The following is a 20,532-nucleotide window of genomic DNA, read 5'->3' on the forward strand; positions in this document are numbered from 1 at the left end:
ATTTAAATGTAAAGTATTCACATATTTTAAAAAATACTGATTGCAGAAAACGTGTATATGTGGAGTGTAAAACTTGAAGAGAAATATCCCTCAAACATTGTCTAGCAGTACAGTGACCTTACTTTCTAGGCTAAGCGAACTTACCTCAAAACTATAGAATATTCTATTTACTAATATTTATTTGTTTATTCTCTTTATTCATGGTCATTTTTGAAGCCTGCCATAATAGTTACTCAAGCTCTTAATTAATGCATTTTCTCCCTGTAAGCAAGCGTCAATGACTACCTGACCCACCTTGATTTTTCTAATATTTTTCTTTTAAGAAAATCATATAATATACCATCCAGACCTTGGATAAGACATTCGTGTTCCTTGGCAAAGTATGGAAATAGTGTCCCATATATTCTAATGAATTAATAACAAGAAAAAGGTTTCACATATACCAAAGTTAGTAGTGTTCTTAGTAGTAGGAAAGAAACTAGAATCAAAATATGTGCCCACCGACTGGGAAATGGATTAACAGGATGTAGTAGATGGATGTGAGGCAATAGCATTAAAGACGATTAGAAATTCAGACAAACATGGAAATCTTTTATGAACTGATGCAGAGTAAAGAGAGAGCCAACCAAACCAAGAGGACAATATATACAAGGACTACAGTAAAGGCCAAAACAATTCACATCAAACACAATGTCTAGTCTGGGTTCCAGAAAACTGATGATGCACAATACTTATTTTACTCTAAGAAAATTGGTGGCCTGTGCATAGGTGCAGAGTATTCTGTAAGTTATCAATTGTCATCAATGTGTCTTTCATTCTACTTAGCTGCTTTTCTTTGTTTTAAAAGAGAATTCTTTGGGGAGCGGGGAGAAGGGAATAACAGGTAATCACAGTATGTTTTAAAAAGCATCAACAGAGCATTAAAAGGAAGTCAAAAATGTTAGCTTCCCAAGTATGAGAACTACTTCCACATGGTGCTACCATTCACCAGTGGCTTTGAACTGTAACAGACGTGACTTAGCTTATCAAATAAGTAATTATGGGTAGTACAAAGCAGACTTTACAAAATGGTAGAGACAGCCTGATTATCTCCTTGCCAGAAAAGGCCATCTCTCTATGTCATCAACATTCTTCCAATGAAGTTCTTTGTGGCAGATCAAGGAACACCAAGTTTCTGGAAGAACTACTTGGAATAAAACCTAATATGGCACCCAATAAAATCTTCTGTTGCACATAGTACTTTCATCACCACCAAACACATTTAATTCAAAGATTTCAAAATCTTTATGGAATATAATGATTTCTACTCTCTATGCATGTAAAACTGAAGATCTGAATAAGACAGGAAGTCATATATATATATATATATACACACACACATACACACACACACACACACACACACATATACACATATATACATATATATAAAAATACACTTCCATACATACGTATACATGTAGAAAGCTATTGCCACAGAGTGTTGGATCCCATTCCTTAGGAAAGGCCTTAGTACACTTAGCACAGGGAAAGTATTCACCAAATATTTGATTGACTGATTGATTGTCTCAGGGTTCTGCTCTCTGATTTCAAGGTGACAGCTGTCCAATTTGATCAATAGCTTTCACTGAACCCCCTCTTCCCAGCACCTAATACAAACAAGCTTTTCTTCCTCTGACTGTAGAAATGCTCTTTGGACCCATCTTTGTTCATCTCACAGCTTATTCCACACTAGAATTGCTACATAATTGTTATAAAATTCTACATATTTGAGGCTTCATATTGCCTTCATTATATTTTTAAAAGTCCTTAAGGACAAAAACTATATATTTCTTATCTCTATCTCTTCACCAGGCCCCATCTTACACATAATAGGAAAATAAATTATCAAAATAGGTTTATTAAAAAATTGACCAAATAAGTTAATTGGTGAATCTGTTGTAATATGTCCATCCAACCTTTCTTATCATCTCTAAATAACATTAGTGCATTCTGACAGGATCCTTCTAGAGACAATAACCCTACTTTTGACATAATCTTTGGTGAGATTTTCAAGTTAGGTTGAATGGTATCCCATGGAAGGATGGAGGTATATTTTAGGGCAGGAAGAGGTATGTTACTTATGAAAATGATAACACACAGTCAAGTTTCCTTATATCCATGAAACAATCAGGACGTACAAGGACTACAAAACTCAGATTAATTAATTCTTCAGTGATTGATGTTATGGGAACAACTCCTTTTGGTTTTAGGCCTTATTCTTTGAAAGCTTTCCCCATATCATAGTTCTACACAGGATCTGGTCCAAACACTTCATTTTATAGAAAAAGAAACTGAGGCCAAGAGAGGGTATATGAGTGCCCCCAGGGTACACAACTAGTTAAGAATGGGGCCCTAATATAAAATCAGGTCTTCTTTCTGCCACTCTAGAGCTCTTTCCATAGACCATTATCTTATATGTAATATTCTATGTTTTTTGCCTTGGAGGCAGTTAGGTGGCTCAGTGGATAGAGATCTGGGCCTGGAATTAGGAAATCCTGAGTTCAAACCTGGCCTCAGGTACTTACAAGTTGCGTGACCCTGGGTAAGTCTCAAGTTTGCCTTAATCCATTGGAAAAGGAAATGATAAACCATTCCAGTATCTTTGCCAAGAAAACCCCATGGGCAGTTTCATGCATGGAGTCCCAAAGAGTCATGCACGGCTAAACAACAACAACTTTCTTGCCTTAGCAAGTTAAATATAGAAAGTATAATTTAACATTTCTGAGGGGGATGATTCAAGGTTACATAGGTAAAGTCATCCCAGAATAGCATTTGTGACATCAGTCTCCACCATTCATGCCCGACGATGCAAAAGATTGTGTTGGATACGTGCTCAGCTCTTGACGTTCATTGGCAAGACTTAAAAAAAATTGTATATTATATTTGTATTACATTATTTTATACTTTATATAATATTATATTTATATTAATATAATCCTATTTCTTTCTGAACTTGGGCCTTTCTCTAAAAAGTGGTGTTCTAGAAAAACAATTCTGATTTTTAAAATACTTGGTAAGGAGACAGCTAACTGCTATTTTATCATAATGATCTGAACTAAGGATTAAGTATGGAGAACCCCAACTGCCTAGAGTTTGCAAGTATTTCTACCAAAAATATTTTGTTATTCTGCTTGCTGACCCAAACTTCCACTGAAATTGAATTTACTCTCTCAACTAAACTATTGATATTTCTCTCAGCAACATCTATATTCTCCCTCTTGCTAATACACAGCAGTCCTTCTGTTTTATTTTTCCAAGTCTAGGAGTTCAGTCACAAATCTGTTAGTCCAATAAAATCTTACTTACCTTTGAAGAGATATAACTCATATTCAGCAATGTTATTGCACATGCAAACTGCACTTGCTTAGAAGGTGTTAACTTTTCTGTCTTTGCCCTGCATCTCCTAGCGTCCTTATTTCCTATCACTAGTAGGAGTAGGGACATTAAAATCAGGATTTAGCTAAGTCTCTCCAAATACATAAATATATTTATTTATTTGTGTGTGTGTGTGTGTGTGTGTGTGTGTGTACATGTCTGTCTTAACAGGTAACTTTTCCCAATTACTTATTTCTTTAAAACTGGAGGCTATCAGGGAAAATGTGTGGTCCAATGGAGAGTAGGATGATAAACCAGATAACCAGACAACTTCTAGTTGGGCTCTTCCACTAACTAATGGTGTGGCCTTTCACTCCCAGTTTCATTATTGGTAAAATGAAGGGACTAGACAAGGGGATATATTTCTAAGGAGTTCTGACATTTTATAGCTTCCTACTTTTACTCATCCTGATGAATCTCTGGTCACTGGATTCAGATGGCTCTGGAGGAGAAGTGAGGCTAGTGACCTGCACAGCCCTCCCTCACTCAAAACAAAGTCAAGTGCAAGTCATGTCATCATTTCTCTGATGTCATGGTCTTCTTCGAAAATGAAGGACAAACAGAGATAGACTTTTATGTTATTCATCTTTGATGCATCTACTCCCTCCAAAATAAGACCCAATTTCAAATTTAGGATAGAGTAAATCCCTTAGGTATTACTTCAAAGGACCTAAACTATTGACTAGAAAGAGTCCTGAAAGAACAATGATACTAATTCCCAGGGTGGCCTAATATACCTGACATTTCATTGGATCCTTGATCATATCCTTATGCAAGACTGTGATAGCAAAAAGTTGGGGGGAAATGTGAACAAATATTGAAGAATGACTGAATATAATGGACTCTCATTGTACAAGGAACACAAAGAATTCAGATCAACATGGGAAAACTAATAAGAGGTGATTCTGAATGAAAATACAGAGATAAAAGAACAATACACATCCTGACCACAGTAATACGTAAGTAAAGTTAACATTAGGTACAACAAAACTCTGGTCAAACATGATGGTCAATATTACTGCCATATGGCAAAAATTAAAGGACACCATCTTCTTTCTGTTAACAATGAGTAAACTGTTTTCAGGATGTGGACTTTTTATAATATGGTTCATTTAAGTATTTGTTAGTAAACTTTGTTGGTACCAAAACAAAATGTATCAGTAGGTATTTTTTTTAATCTTTGCTAACGCAGAAATTTTTCCTTCCTCCTTGTTCAGGAAACAGGGATAATTAAGTTTAGTGACTTTAAATACCTTGGAAGGTACCTTTGCATAAACTTTTTCACCTCCAATGTGATGTTCTTTCATCTTTCCAAAAGGTCCAGCCAAATGTATTTCTCCTTGCCAAGGTATAAAAATGCTAGTGTTTTGGGGAAAAAGCCAATTAAAAGTAAAAAATTCAAATATTTTTCTGTTCTTCTCTGGTATAAATATGTTGCTGTCAGAGAGGGGCAGCCATGCCTGCAAATGCACTTTGCAGGTATGAGAGAATCAGTTTTTCACTTTAAACTATGGAACATTTAAATATCAGAAACTTTGTTTTCTAATGAGCGACATATTGAGGGGGGGAGAAATGAATTATATGCTTGATGTATACTGAAGGCTGGGAAAATTAAGGCCATTTCCCACGGTGGAAATGTAGCGATTTCAGCTTGCAAGCGTAAATTAAACCTTTGGGAGGATTTGTCTTCCATTAAATTGAACAGCTAAACAGGCGCTGAGGATTTTAATGTCACCACCAACACACCCCAAAGGTTACAAATAAAAGGAAAATACACTTTCCTTGTTTAAAACTCTCCCCAATTACACATACCTACCTAAGCAAAACAAAAGTTAAAAATTTGTGTAGAGATTAAAAAAAAAATCTTTAAAGATCATAATTCCATTCCTATACCATATGTTATTAATGTCTGTCAACACTGTTTAGCCAGCAACTGCTGACAGTACCATATTTGCTATCTAAATACATCATAAATAAATCAGTAATGAACTGCTTTAGTAAACCTTCTGCACTGATTGGAAATACAGATCGAGTAAACAAACTGTGTGGATAGCACTCAGCAGCTAAAAGTATATACAACTGTTTAATGTCAAAGACAAAGTCACACGGTTATTTAACAAAACAGAAAATAGGATGTAGAAGGGTAATGGGGAGTGAGGAGGGGAAGGGAAGGGAGGATACGACATGACAAGGAATGGTCATTTGGTAGCAAGTGAGAAAGAGTAGACTATTTGAGAGTAAGAAGACAGCCCCAAATCTTCATCCTAAGAAGAGAGGCCCCATGGGGACACAGCATGGGGAAATCAGAAGTCATACCATCTATTTTAGGTTCTGAGCCAGTGAGCTGCTGCTGTGTGAAGTTGGACAATTTATTTAAATTTTCCTCCATTTCTCATCTAGCAAGTATATATGGTACAAAATATCCATCTGCAAAGTATTTGGATATCGAGAGCTGAAAAAGGAACTATAATATGTAGACTTTCTCCAATGAAAGAATAAAATATGATATTAACAAAATGACATACTTGGTGCTGAGGGGAAATTTTTATTTTTATTTTCTAGATGGATAATCCCCTCTTCTGAACATGCCAAACTAGACATCAGGTGACATAATCTAACCAAAGGGATATGCTCATGGCCCAGGCTTGGTGTGCCCGGGTCTTCTTTGTAATTCAGGGTTACTTCAAGTAAAAGGCTGAGGTACGTTTACTGTAATTAAGCCTCCTAGCTTTATATCAGAGGCAGAACACTAATTAAGAGCTTCAATAGGTGGCAGATTGTAATTTGTTTAAAGGACATTTTAGCAGCAGCTTCTCTGTCTCCTTTGGGATGAGGAATCAGGGCCTGAATAAAGTGATCTCTAATTTATAATTATACCTGGGACAGACAATATTTAGAAAAGAGAATTTCTCTCACCCGTGTTAAGGTAGAGTGGCTCTTAAGGGTCCCTATTAATTCCATTAGGTAAAGTTTCTCTGCTATTGTCTGCTCTTCCAAAAGCCTCCTGATCACAGGGCATAAACAGGGCCCAGAACATAAACAGACAACCTTTACATTCAAATAGCGGGAGCCTGACGGCAGGCCCTGCAAAGTAAAGGAGGCCTTTATAAAATAGGCTGCAACTTAGGAGAGGAAATATTGCCTTCTTGTTATGCTCTACCAGCAGGCCATCGGAGCTGCACTCAGCACAAAAAAATAGAATAAATCATTCTGAATGATCACATTAATCTGCAAGCTCTACATTTCTAAGTCACCTGTAGTTAGGTCAGTAGACACTGTGTATACTGTATAAATCTAATTTCTGAGCAGGGGGGTGGGCAGAGGAAGAAGGGCCTTTCAGTGAAATACTAGTTCAGCAACAGTTTACCTGCCTCGCAAAGGCTGTTGGGGAGGATTAATAGCTCTTGGGTCATTTAAAGTTTGAAAAGATTCTTGCGGTCCTTCTGGGGAATATAAAGTAATAAGGGTAACTATTTTATATGTTGTGAGGGGAGACAAGAAGGAGTATGTTGGTGGGACCTAGCCCTGTCAATCCAGAGGCACCCTGATGACCCTGCATCCAAGGATTCAACCTCAGCTAAGGACAGGTCCTGCCATTTGCTTTCAGTGCCTGGAAACATTTAAGTGCCAAGCCCCTAAAACACCCTCTCAGGCAGAGCTCCCATTAAAAAGAAGAGTAGTGTGGTTTGGATGATGAACGTACATATTTTACTACCTTTCACTTTATTTACCTATATATCTTTTCTCAAGCATATTTGTTGTTTCCATCAGCTTGCCTCGGCAAAACGGAGGTGTACATAATTCAGGAATAAAATTGCCATCAACTAGCTGTGGACTCTAAACAAATAGACCCCAAGCAGATATTTTTCATTAATAACCCTCCATTACCGGTTTCAAACTTTAACCACGAGGGAGCTCCATTCTTTAGCGCCCATCTTGATGAGCGCCACTCCATGCCCGTATGCTTGATCTTAAAAGTGACGAATAGTTTAATTTGGGCATGGACACCCTCTGGTAGAAAAACAAGGGCAAAGTAACCCAATGGACCAACAACCAAGAGGCCAGAGTAGAAAGCATAAACAAACAAACATCTCCAGATTTGAGAGCCTGGCTCCCAATGAAGGCTCCCATTCTACTTACTCATCTCCTCTGCTCCTAGCCCCAGAGGAAGGGATTGGGGGGCAGAGGGGTAAGAGGGTGAGAGAAAGAGAGAGAGAGAGAGAGAGAGAGAGAGAGAGAGAGAGAGAGAGAGAGAGAGAGAGACAGAGAGACAGAGAGAGACAGAGAGAGAGAGAGAGAGAGAGAGAGAGAGAGAGAGAGAGAGAGTTACAGGGAAAGGGGGAGGGGCTGGAAAGCTGTTAATTTACAAAGCTCAAAATAGCAGCTGCTAATGGGCTTTTACTCTCACTCTTTAGTCTCTGCAAGGTCACAATCAGAACTAGCCAGTGATTGATTCCAAAGTGAAATTCAGCACTTCACATCTATAATGGACATTAAAAACTGAACAGAGCTGGTTCATGAAGCTGCCGGGTTCCCAAGTCACACAGCAAATGCTTCACATAATGAATATGTAGGGTGGAGCCATGCCCAGTTCTTATTGCAGGCCTTCATAATTATCGCATTAGGCCAAGCAATTAATTCCATTGATTTGATGAACCCCATCAATTGTCTAGGCCCTTGCATGCCATTTTACAAACAAAGTTTCTTTCTTGGAGAGCAACCCTGAAATCCATGCTCAAAGGGTTAAGAGGAATGAGTGACAGCCTTTCGGCATGATTTACAACTTCGAGCCCTGTAGTGAAACCAGGGCTTGATGGATGATCCTGAAAGACGGAGACTAACCATAAATCATGTCTTTGAATCATTGACAAAGATAAAGGAGAGAAAGAAAAAGCGGTGGCATTGACATTCATTCTCCCAATAATGTACATTGACTAGTTACAATACAGAGCCTTAATTAAAAAAGCGAACTCAGAGTAGTCACCTCGATGTAGAGATCCTACCTCTCTGGATGTTGCTCACAAAGATTACAAATCAGTGTTGGAGCCTTCTCCACAGCATATTATTTCCATTGGAAAAGGATTTCAATGTGAATTCACAACAGGCAAAACTGAAATGCTGGGGACAGAAATACTCCTACTCATTCAAGAGCCCTTAAATCTTCCGTGGACATAAAATACGTCCATGGATCTGTCATCTCACAGATGTGGATATTCCCTCCAATGATGCAGATCGCAATCCCTCTATGCCTGCCCATTCTGTGTGACTTCGGTTTCTGTTCTCCCATAAATTTACCAAATGGGGTCCACTTGACATGCTGGGAGCTTTCTTAAAATTCTCTTGATATTTCATGGACACCAATGGATCACTGAGACAGTCAATCAGTTTTTCCATATGTTATGTCACCAGCCAATTTTTTTTTTGTCATACAGTCCTCAGATGACATTTTCTGATGTGAAATGCCATTACACAAATTACTGACCACCAAAAGAAGTTCCCTGAATGGCTTGATTTTTTTTCTACACTTCATTGAAATTTATTGAAAAGAAAAAGAAAATGATAAAATGGGACCAAAAAAAAGATGGAGAATATCACTGAATACGGATTGTCTGTACCTGAGGGGAGAAGTCATTTCTACCCATAAGACAGCTGTTTTTTCCATCTGGTGCACAGGAAGAGGTGAACACCCTTTTCCCAAGGATGGAAGGAAGAAGAACTATTTACCATAAACAGCTTGTTTAGAAACAGGAGGGACTAGACCTTCGGTAGCTGCTGGCTGATGGGACCGGTGCCATTTTCTTACGCTTAAATCTGCAGAGGATTTTCTCCTTCTACTTTATGGGATTCAGTGTTCTGATATCCTCTGAACCATATGCTTTGCCTTTAACTTCTCTTTAAATTCAGGTCTCATATTTTTAGTGTATCAAGTCTAATTCTTGGGACTGTATACATTGTGTACACACAGGTCCTTATTACATTCTGCTACCAGGAATCTTTGCCCCATTATAATTCAATGTGAATGACCTCATTGGAGAGAAGGAAATACACATTTATTAAGTGCCTACTATGTGGTGAGTACTATGCTAAGCACTTTACAAATACTATCTCCTCTGATCCTCATGACAACACTGGGAGGTAGGTGCTATTATCCCCATTTTACTGAGGAGGAAACTGAAGTAGATAGTTGTGACTTGCCCCAAAAAACAAATAGCTAATAAGGAACTGAGGCTAGATTTGAACTCAGTGAGTCTTCCTGATACCTGGCTCAGAGCTCTAACCCCTGCATCACTTCGCTGCTTGGATTAGATGGCCTTTAAGATCCCTTCCAACTCTAAAAGCCAAGTCTGCCTATATCTGCTGGTAATTTAAGTAGTAAGGAATACCTAATTACTTAAGTAGTAAGGGAATGCTTACTCAAATAGTACTTACTACTTAAGTAATAAGGGGATGCTTTGAGTAGGAGGTTGAGGTGGATGACCTTTAAGGTTCTTTAATTCTTGATTCTCCATTTCTAGTACAGGGGAAAAGCTAGCTTCTTTGACAGTACATGACACAAGAGCTTACATGGCCAGTAGAAAGACTATCAGACGTAAGAATCAGAAGACCTGAGTTCTAATCCCAGATACAGCTCTATAAAACTCAGTGACTTTGGAAAAGTCCTTTATCTTTACTGCAGCTCAGCTTCCTCAAATGTAAGATATGGAGATAAAATCACTGCTATCTATCACAAAAGGTTGTTATGTGAAACAGTGTAATTAGGAATTTTAAAGTGTTTTGCAAAGAACGAAGTGCTTAACAAAGGAAAAAATATTGTAATGATGAAGATTATGGAAGACATTCTAAAGATCAAATGATGTAAATAAGTATACATTCTAAATATACCCAGAAGCACTAAAGGCACAAAGAAATTCAAACATCAAGAGAGCATTTTGAAAAACAAATGCCACCACCAAAGGGGCAGTTAAGGAGCAACCCAAAGAATTCGTCCATGTTGGATCTTAGATCATTGATTTAGAGCTATAGAGGAATTTAGAGGCCAGCCAGTCTAATACCCTCATTTTACAGGTGAGGAAACTGAACTCCAATGAGATTAAGTGACTTGCCCAAAGTCATCAGAAATGAGATTTGATCCAGGCTCTCTAGTCAGCGTTCTTTCCATTGTAATATGTTGCCTCCTTCTAAAGGGATGGATTTCTCTTTTAAAATGGTAATAATATTAATAAGGCCCTGGAATGATGTTAGTATTAATTGTGGGGAAAGGGTTAGATCCAATGACTGCACAGGAGACACCATCCGCTAGGAGACAGAACAGTTTTATTTCTAGTACAGCTGCCCTGCTTTGTGATCATCACTAAACTAATTGGTGCATTCCTTGAAATCTGGACAAGATAAACAAGATGGGTCTCTTCTTGTCTCAGGGTAAAACTGGGCAATGCAGCAAAACCCTGGGCATTCACTCAGAGTGTTCAGAGTAGCTTCACCAGAGGGGGACAGGCCATGCAGGTATCGGAGGCTCCAGCTAATACTGCAGAAACCACTGAGGACCATCCTTTCTCCTAATCTGCTGAGCTCCCACAAAGCAAAATTTCAAAGCAGTGAAAGATTTTCTGCAGTATTTCCAAACTCCCCATTCTTTGTCCTTATGCTATCCAATCCAACATATACCTGCCTAAGAGTCTACTCTATAACATACCTGATATATGGCTATCTAGCTTTTCATCGAGGAGTTTCTGTGAGAAGAGACAACTAATTCCATCTTAGGATACTGTAATTATAAAGAATTAATCCTCCTGCTCCCCTTTCTCCTGTCCTTCCCCCACAAAATCCTGTCTCCCTGCTGCCATCTCCTTCAAACAATACTTATATGAACAATTTCTAGTTTTCTCAACATCTTAGTTGCCCTCTACTGGATACATTTGAGCTTATCACTGTCATTTTTATAACATGACACTTGAAACCATAAAATGATATCAAGACAGAGTGCAGAACCCTTTCTCATTTTAGATAGTATGCCTCACTTTTAAACTTGAGATTTCATTGGTTTTTATAACTATCCCAGCATATTATTAATTCATAGTAAGCTTGTGGTCTGCCCCAAACCCCAACCCTTTTCTTGACCACTATTAAAAAATGGGAGATAAATTCTGCCTTAGGAAAAGTACAAAAGGAAGACATGATCTCCATAGTCAGGAGGGTGAGATAAAATGAGTTAGGAGTGGCTTGTCTTTACTGCAAATCCTCTGTGTTTTAGGGAGAAGAAAACACATTCTTATCTCTAACTTCTTCATTCATCCTTTGTCTTCTTTTTTCACTCTCCTCCCTTTCACCAGTATTGCCACCCAGCAGCAAATACATCAAACTCATTAAGCATGGCTGCTACTATGGCTGATGACCAGCTTAAAGTAGGAGTCCCCCTCCCCCATGCATTTATCATCCAAGAGGTTACCAAAAGCATAAGCTAAAGTGATAGAGCACTGATGCTGAACTATCAAAACATCTGTCAGCATGGAAGTGTCATGGAATGATGCCCCAGTCATTTAGGGTGTATGCCTTGCTTCTGCATGCAGCTTTGCTTTAAGTGAGAAGAACACTAAAGATTCTTGGGCTGAGCACTTTGACTGTAGGACTTAAGGTCTTTGATTGTCCTTTCCAAAGATTTTATTCTCCTCCTCTTGTGTCTCTCCCATTCCATGCACACGAACATCTCCCCATTCTGAGTTGTCTCCCACTACTGAAGACAGTCCCTAGTGTCCATTCTGTCCTATTCTCCTAATTATGGACTTTGTCTTCCTTCTGTGCCATTCCTAAGCCTGGATTTGCCTCCAATTTCTCCTAGGCCAAACCACCACCACCTTTTTCTGAAAGAAGACTCTTCTCAAACTCTGAATCACATTCAAAACTATTTGAAAGTAAATATCTCTGGTGCAGTGGATACAGCACCAGTCCTGGAGGCAGAAGGACCCGAGTGTAAATCTGGCCTCTGACCCTCATTAGTTGTGTGACCCTGGGCAAGTTACTTAACCCCAATTGCCTCCAAAAAGAAAAAAAGAAAAAAAAATGAAAGTAAAGAAAAAAGCACTGGAATCAGAGTCAAGAAACTTAAGTTCAGTTTCCACCAGGGCTACTTTCTGGTTGTGTGACCTTGGCAATGCCACAGCCTCTTGGAGTCTCCCTATCTAGTCATTCATTCATTCATTGTTTATCTAAGACCTAATATGCTAATAACAACAACTGTGGTCATAAAACAATGACAACAATAATTACTAATATTTATGTAGCACTTGAAGGTTTTAAAAATTTACAAGCATCTTCTCATTCTCATAACAACCCTGAGAGGTAGGTGCTATTATTATCCCCATTTTACAGATGACCAAGGTCACATAGCTAGCAAATGTTTGAGGTTGGACTTGAACTCAGGTCTTTCAGACTCCAGGTCCAACGCTCTATCCACTACACTACCTAACTGTTGAGAGCTTAGAGTCAAAAATAAGAATAAGACACAAACCTAGATAATTATTTCATAAGTACATCAGAGGATTGTGAAACAAGTGGTATGGGAGGTAAAAGGGGAGGTCATCATACACGGGGGAAGATCAGGAAAGAATTCTTAAAGGAGGTGGAATTTAAAGCAAAAAGAGGAATTCAACAGCTGAAGGGGGGGACAGAAGGCATTCCAGAAATAGGGAACTACTTTTCCTTCACAGGCTCCTACCTGGTACCACCTTAGTACCCACACTGGGGCCTCCCTGGGAGAACTTCTCCTCTCCCCCGTCCCATCCCCCTTGTGGGTGTCTTTTGTGGTTGTTCAGTTATGTCTAACTCTTTGTGACCCCATTTGGGGTTTTCTGGGCAAAGAAAATGGAATGGTTTGCCATTTCCTTCTCCAGCGCATTTTACATATAAGGAAACTAAGGCAAGCAGGGTTAAGTGACTTGTCACACACACAGGAAAAGGAAACTTCCTGACTTCAGGTCTGGCATACTACCCACGGTGTCACCTAACTGACTGGTGTCTACCTCTCTTGAGATACAATTAAAGGAAAGTCTCAACCACGTTTTAACATTACTTCTCCACACAACTCCTCCAAAGCCTCCTCTTATCTAATGGACTAAGTGCTTCCAGTATATTCATTCCTCATTTCCTTCATTTCTACCACCCTCCTCTAGTTCTGAAACCTTAAACCATGCTGAGAGCAGCTCTGCTGCTGTTCCTGGAAGGGATGTGCTTTGTGGCCCCCTCCTTGTAATTAAATTATTGCTTCTTAGCCATCATTCCCTTAAGTATTATTCTGCCATTAGAATATAAGTTCCTTGAGGCCAGGGACCATCTTTATTTTTGTATTTGTATCTCTGCTGCCTGATATGTAATATAAACTGAAGAACTTTGTGTTGTCTATGGGATTGAAAACAAAGTAGTCTAGCTTGTCTAGGATCCTGGGAGAGCAGTAACAAGAGATAAGCCTCATAAGGTACAGGGGTGGTAAATTGAGAAGGACTTTAAATATCCCAAAAGGTGAATAGTCAGTAAACATTTATTAAGCACTGGGGATACAAATATAAGAAAGAAAACCAGCCCCTGCCCTCAGGGAGCTTACATATAAAAAGAAGCTAAAAGTGGGGGTACCTAATGAAGCAGCATGGTGGAGAAGACAGAAGAGCCTTGAGTAGTGCAAATAGGTGGGAAATTAGGCAGTTGAACTCCACCTGGCAACATGTAGCCCTTACCAATTTTTAAATAGATAAGTAATACTGCTATGTTAACAGAGTTTGAACATATGATTTCACCGTAAAGGAACAGGACTGTAATTCTGTATCTTCTCTGAAAATTCTAGTCTTAGAAAGTTACTTTGGGCACCAAAAGGCTAAGTAATGCGCCCAAGCTCAGATAATCAGGATACTAGAATCAGGACTAGAACTCAGATCTTCCTGGCTTCATGATGTCACGCTGCATCTCCTGTCTAACCATAACAAGGGGATGATCCTGCATCCAATCTGAGAACTCAAAAGTGATAATGCCTGTAAACCTACATTGCAATCATAACGTGATACACTCATGTGGGAGTATTTTTATTGTTAGGGGACTTGACTAAATAGAGTTTCATTGAGCTGAGGTCTTGTCTTATCATAGATACTGTGGGTGTGCCTGACTATTAAAAAAATAAAAACAGAAAACTCAAAGGCTAGAACCTAAAGGTTGAAAGAGGTTATTGTACAAGCATATACAGAGTATATTTACTCTATCGAAGGTATGATTTAAGCATTGTGTTTCCTTAGAGAGTAAATCTGGGACAAGGAAAGGAACGTTGGGGGTTTTTGTAGAATGCTTAACATATCATGGAAGATTTGGTAATACCAAGCAAGGTGCAGAAAGCAAAATGTAAAGAAAACCACAGTTTTCTATTATTTTGCAATTTACAAAAGGCTACCTACACAAGCAAGCTTGGAGGCAGTATGCACAAAGGGAAATGAGGAATCTGAAGCTTAGGGTGACAAAGAAATTTGCCCAAACAGTTACCTAAATGACAGAGATGGAAATTGAATCCAGGCCTCTTGACTTATAGGATCACAGGAATTTAAAGCCAGAAGGGACCTTAGCAACTTCCACATTTCACAGATGAGAAAACTGAGGTTTGAAATAGGTGAGAGCTCCAGACATGACATCAGTACTGGCCTGGGTTTGAATGTGCTTCTAGTACTTACAGTTGGATGGTACTGTCCAAAATCTTTAAACCTTTCTGAGACTTAAGTTTCCTCATTTGTAAAACCTGAATAGCCATGACTATAGTACCTACCTCACAAGAACACTCTGTGGATAAAATAAGGTGCTAAGTACTTTGCAAACCTTCAGACTATATACTTGTCTGCCATTATGAAGTAGTCTAGTTAGGGTTTCGAACCTAGGTCCTGTTCACTGCATTATAGCACACTGCCCCTAGCTGAAGTCTAGGGTCACAAAGCATTAGAAGCAGCTGGTAGCTCAGCAGATAGAGTGCTAAACCTGGATTCAGGAAGACCTGAGTTCAAACCCACATATTTGCTAGCTGTGTGAACCTGGGCAAGTCACTTAACCTCCGAATGTTTCACAAAAATAGATCAATGACAAATCATTCCAGTATCTTTGCCAAGAAAACCCTATGGAAAGTATGATCCACTGGGGTCATGACGAGCTGGAAATCACTCAATAATAAAGCATAGCATGTAGTAGTTGTTGTTGAGTCACGTCCAACTCTTTGTGACTCCATTTGGGGTATCCTTGGCAGATACTGGGGTGGTTTGCCACTTACAGAGGAGTAAAATGAGAAAAACAGGGTTAAGTATTTTGCTGGAGATCACATAGCTAGTAAGTATCTGAAGCTGGATTTGAACTCAGGTCTTCCCAACTCCAAGCCCAGTGCTCTATCCACTGTACCACCCAGCCATCCAGCACGTAAAGTAGAATTCTGTAATCGCCACCAAGGGGACCTAGGTTCAAAGCCTACCTCCACCATTTACAAAGCTATGTGTCTGTAAGCCAGCTCTCTGAACTACAATTTCCCCATCCATAGAACAAAGATAATTATCCCAGTAGTACCTACCTCCCAAGGTTGTTATCAAGGCTCACATAGCATGGTGTACATATTTTGTAAGCCTTAAAGTGCTATATTTAAAAATGTAGTGTCAGTTATTATCATACTACAATGTTCAAAAAAAAAGGTTAACTGATTTTTGCAGCATTAAATTAATGATAATTTGGACACAACCTACAGGTAAAGAAAGAAATACTCCTTAATTGATGCGGGTCACAAAAGCCTTTGAGCATCTCTATTTACTGCCCATAGATAATGCATAATAATAATATCCTCACAGCATACAGAATGAGAAGTACAATACAATATACCAAATGACTTATCAGAACACTAGCAGCAATTTAGCCAACCTTCTTTGCTCCTAACCACCAGGAGGGCTAACGATTTTCTTGGCATTTATTAGTAGGAGTGGAATAGTGATGCTTAACCATTCATGACTAAATCATATTAATTTAAAAGAAAAATGTATTTCTGGGCCTCTTGTTAATCTCTATGCAAAGCATCTAAATACTTGTCCTTGGCGGTTCAACAGAAATTCTCTCCACTGACTTGGGTGTTGGCACCTTTATTTTTTCAAAGGACTGGGGAGAAATCGCCAGCAGAAATGGGGGTTTGGAATCCAGCCTTTGGGTACAACACAGCCTTTCTGTTGGTTTTGAACTTCACATACATTAAAACTGCATCATCTATCAATCTTACAGTTACATGTCACTTATGAAAATCTACTGAGTATTGTTTTCATCTTGCCTTACAACAAGCTGCAAAGCCTCATGAATACTGAATAGCGCTGTAAATACTGCACATCTTTTATTTTTTAAAGGTCTAGACAGTTTGGAATGGCAGGATTTCTTTGTTGAAAGCTGCATCTCCAGGAACACGAATTCCTGGCTTTCTTCTCCATTTTCTATTCTAGGGAGTAAAGGGGACAACATCACCTTGCTTCATTAGCAAGTCCACAATGGCTGTGCATTGGCTGCCACTCGCTACATTGGAACTCTGTTGGTGTAAGTCATTAATCCAGGCTTGGGTTGGTTCAAAAGTGGTATTATTATTCAAATTCCATCTCACATTAAAAAAAAAAAAAAACTGGTTGAGGAAACATGTATAGCTGTTTTACCTGCTTTCCTGGAGGTCTACCCTCCACCTCTGTCAGTAAAAGAAAAATATAAAGCATGCTCTGCCCAGGGCCTCATAGAGTAATTGTCCAAGTTTTCATTGACCTCCCCAACCCCCACCCCTAGGGGACACCCATGGAGGACAGAAAGTATTGAGTGGTTTTTAGTATTGTGATTTCATTTCAATAGGTCTTCTTTATGTAAAAATACCAATGCTGTTTCACTCCCCTTTTAAAAACCTTATTAAGAATGGTCATCTCAAATCATGGCTGTTCATAACAATAATAATTGCTATTCAGTCATTTTTCAGTTGTGTCTGATTCTTAGTGATCCTGTTTGGGGTGTTCTTAGCACAGATACTGGAATGGTTTGCCATTTCCTTCTCCAGTTCATTTTACAGATGAGGAAACTGAGGCAAACAGGGTTAAGTGACTTGCCCAGGATCACACAGCTAGTAAGAATTTGAGGTTGGATTTCTTCCTTATTTCAGCCACTTGGCTGCTCCAAAAAGAATAACAGTTCACATTTACATATCACTTGAAGGTCTGCAAAGTGCCTGCTATATAATAGTGCCTTCGATCCTCCCCAACAACCCAGTGAGGTTGGTACTATAATTACCCCCATTTTAAAGATGAGGATACTAAGGCTTACAGAGGTTTAGTAACTTGTCTAGATTCCCATAGGTAGTGAGTGTCAAAGGCAGGATTTGAACTCACATCTTTCCAGCTCCAAGTCCAGTATTCTCTCTACTAAACATGCTATTTCTCTTTATGTAAGATAAATGTGGAGCCTGTGAATCCCAGTTAGGGATTCACAGAATGTCAACCTTTTACTTTTACAAAGGAGGAAACTGAGACTCAGCAGGTTAATTGGCAGTTAGGTAAAGCAGCAGACAGAGGAGTCTAGAAGACCTGAGTATGAATCCTACTTCAGATATTCACTAGCTTTGAGACCCTGACCAAGTCACTTAACCCCAATTTGCCTCAGTGTCCTCATCTGTAAAACAGGGATGCTAAGAGATTCCAAGATTGTTATGGTGATCAAATGATGAAATATTTGTAAAGTACTTTGAAAACCGTAAAATGCTATACAATGCTACTATTATTATAATTATTACTATTATTTACTGACTTCCCCAAGTAGGGGAGAGCTGGGACCAGAATCCAGGAATTCGGACTTGAACCCAGGGTTTCCATTGCGCTTTTACATGTCTCATCAGAAACCCACAGATCACCAGAGGTTAAAAGTTCAATGAAGTAAGTAACCTAAAGTTTGAATCACTTTACTATGAGAATCCCTTGATAATAACATTGACATTTTCTTGCTCAAATATTAGTACCTGATTTCAGCTAGTACAGAAATAACTTAAGAGCTTTCTCATTATGAGTGAGTTCAGGGATCTCAATCCAAAAAAGAACAATTGTGCCTCTTTTTTTTTAAAAGTTGTAGACGTAAACCCTCCCACATAAATGCATTATCTAGAGACTGATAAAATCAGTTAATTAGAACATGGCACTAAGGTCAAGATACATGTTTGTGGGTCTTTAGCTTCCCTTGGGTTCATGACCATAGACCATGTTCCTGACTCTGGCTAGCAACATAGAAGATGCTCATCATAAGTCAAGAAAGGTCATCCTATGAGAAAGTGCTAAGCTATATAAATTCATTTTTACTACTGAGGGAAAAAAAAAGTTCAATTCAATACCCTCCTGACGACAGGTCAGTGGCATTCTCTTTGGATCACAGAGTCAAACATATTTTGGATGGGATTTCATGAATGCTTCCGGCTGCTTATTATTCAATGGGAGGCGATGTAGGGGGAAAATACCATTGGAAAAGGATCTAGTGGACTTGGGTTTGAGCCCCAACTCTGTTACTAAGTAGGTGTCAATTCCCTCCCTGAGCCTCAGTTTCCTTTTCTGTATGAGAATGACTGAGTAATACTGGAGGATCTCCCAGGTCTTTTCTCACTTTTACACATTTCTCTATGACTATGCTCTTGCTGCATATTTTCAGGTGATTGGATTAGCATGTGGCACCATTTATTTCAGTCCTTCCTAATGAGCCCCAGCCAATCCTTCTCTATGTCTAAAGAGAGCTGGGGGGAAATGACATTCATCGCTACCATGCAGTGTTGCATTAAAATTTTGTGAGCATTTTGGTTTTCATGAATTTTGAGAAGGCATCTCTGGGCTCAAACCACTGCTATTCGTCCTGACAAAGTGACTCTAGTGATAGATTAAGTGCCACCATTTCAACATCCTAATACCTTGCAGGTATAGGAACAGAATCTTCAGGATCTACTCTTTTCATTTATTTATTTATTATTTGGGGGGCCATATTCACAAAGACAACAATGAGATATGAAGCAACTTGTATTATAGAAAGGTGGGTACTTTAAAGTTACCTATATTCAAGTGAGCCACGAGATTAGAGATTTCCACGGCATGCATATGTTCATGACAGCCATACATTTCCAACTTAATGTTTCCTCCCGTGATAGCTCTACCCATTCCCCTTAAGTCTCTACCTCTCTCTCAGAATCCTTCCATCTGAATAAAATTACTATCAAAAGCCCATTCCCCACCCCACCCCCATCCCTTCAGCATTTCCTGTCCTCTCACCTTAAAAAACAGCTTTGAGAACTTTTCAACCCAAGGCAGCCATGTGGAGCCTGAGCTGTTTCAGATTTATACAGGCCCTCTGCTAACATCCTGTCGGGTGCTAAAATCCCTCAGCTGTTCTGCTAAGACCACCCGGCTCGCTCTGAACCACATCTGACAAAATGATACTGTTCGCTTCCAGAACCCATCACACAGTTATTCTTGGATAAAAGGTAAAGCAAATCGTAGCCAACTGCTCACTGCTGCAGAAACAAAGACCATCTAGCCATTTATCAAACTTTAAGACAACCAGTTTGCTTTAAGCTCAGCTACCTCTCCCATTACAGCTTTAAACGATAACACGATATTATATCAGAAATGACAAATGGAACCAGGGCCCTAACCTATACCCAATCAATACCTGCTCAGAAATAAGAACTATCTTTAAAGTATTGACAAAGGGACCAGAGATTCTTATAAAACTGCAATGTTTTTTAGAGTTGTTTGGAGCGGACAGCGCCAACGCTTGGTGGATGACATTTTTTTTCTTACAGAAAACAGCCTAGCCCTAAGATGTGCTGCTATTGTCAAACCATTATCACAACTGCCCTGTATCTATCATTTATTGGATGCTAAGAGGACAAGGCCAGGGAAATTGATTAGGTAGGCTCCTTCTGCAGCTTAAATATCATTTAAACATCATACAAAGGCAGAGCCCATATAACCACAAGGCACAGTGGGAAATGGAGAGGGGATAATTAGGACCATTCTGCCCTAGGGGCTTCTCTTAGACTGGCCCAAAATGTTTTCTTAAAAACCCTAGTGGCACCGC

At 39.1% G+C, this 20,532-nt stretch overlaps 1 protein-coding gene across 3 annotated transcripts in view; it reads right to left on the reverse strand.

The window, feature by feature from the left end:
* Positions 1 to 20,532, reverse strand: part of TSHZ2 (teashirt zinc finger homeobox 2) — a 277,680-nt gene that overhangs the window by 49,038 nt on the left and 208,110 nt on the right. The window lies entirely within an intron of this gene.

This window comes from Notamacropus eugenii, chromosome 1 (genome assembly GCF_028372415.1).
Source record: "Notamacropus eugenii isolate mMacEug1 chromosome 1, mMacEug1.pri_v2, whole genome shotgun sequence".
Taxonomy (NCBI): domain Eukaryota; kingdom Metazoa; phylum Chordata; class Mammalia; order Diprotodontia; family Macropodidae; genus Notamacropus; species Notamacropus eugenii.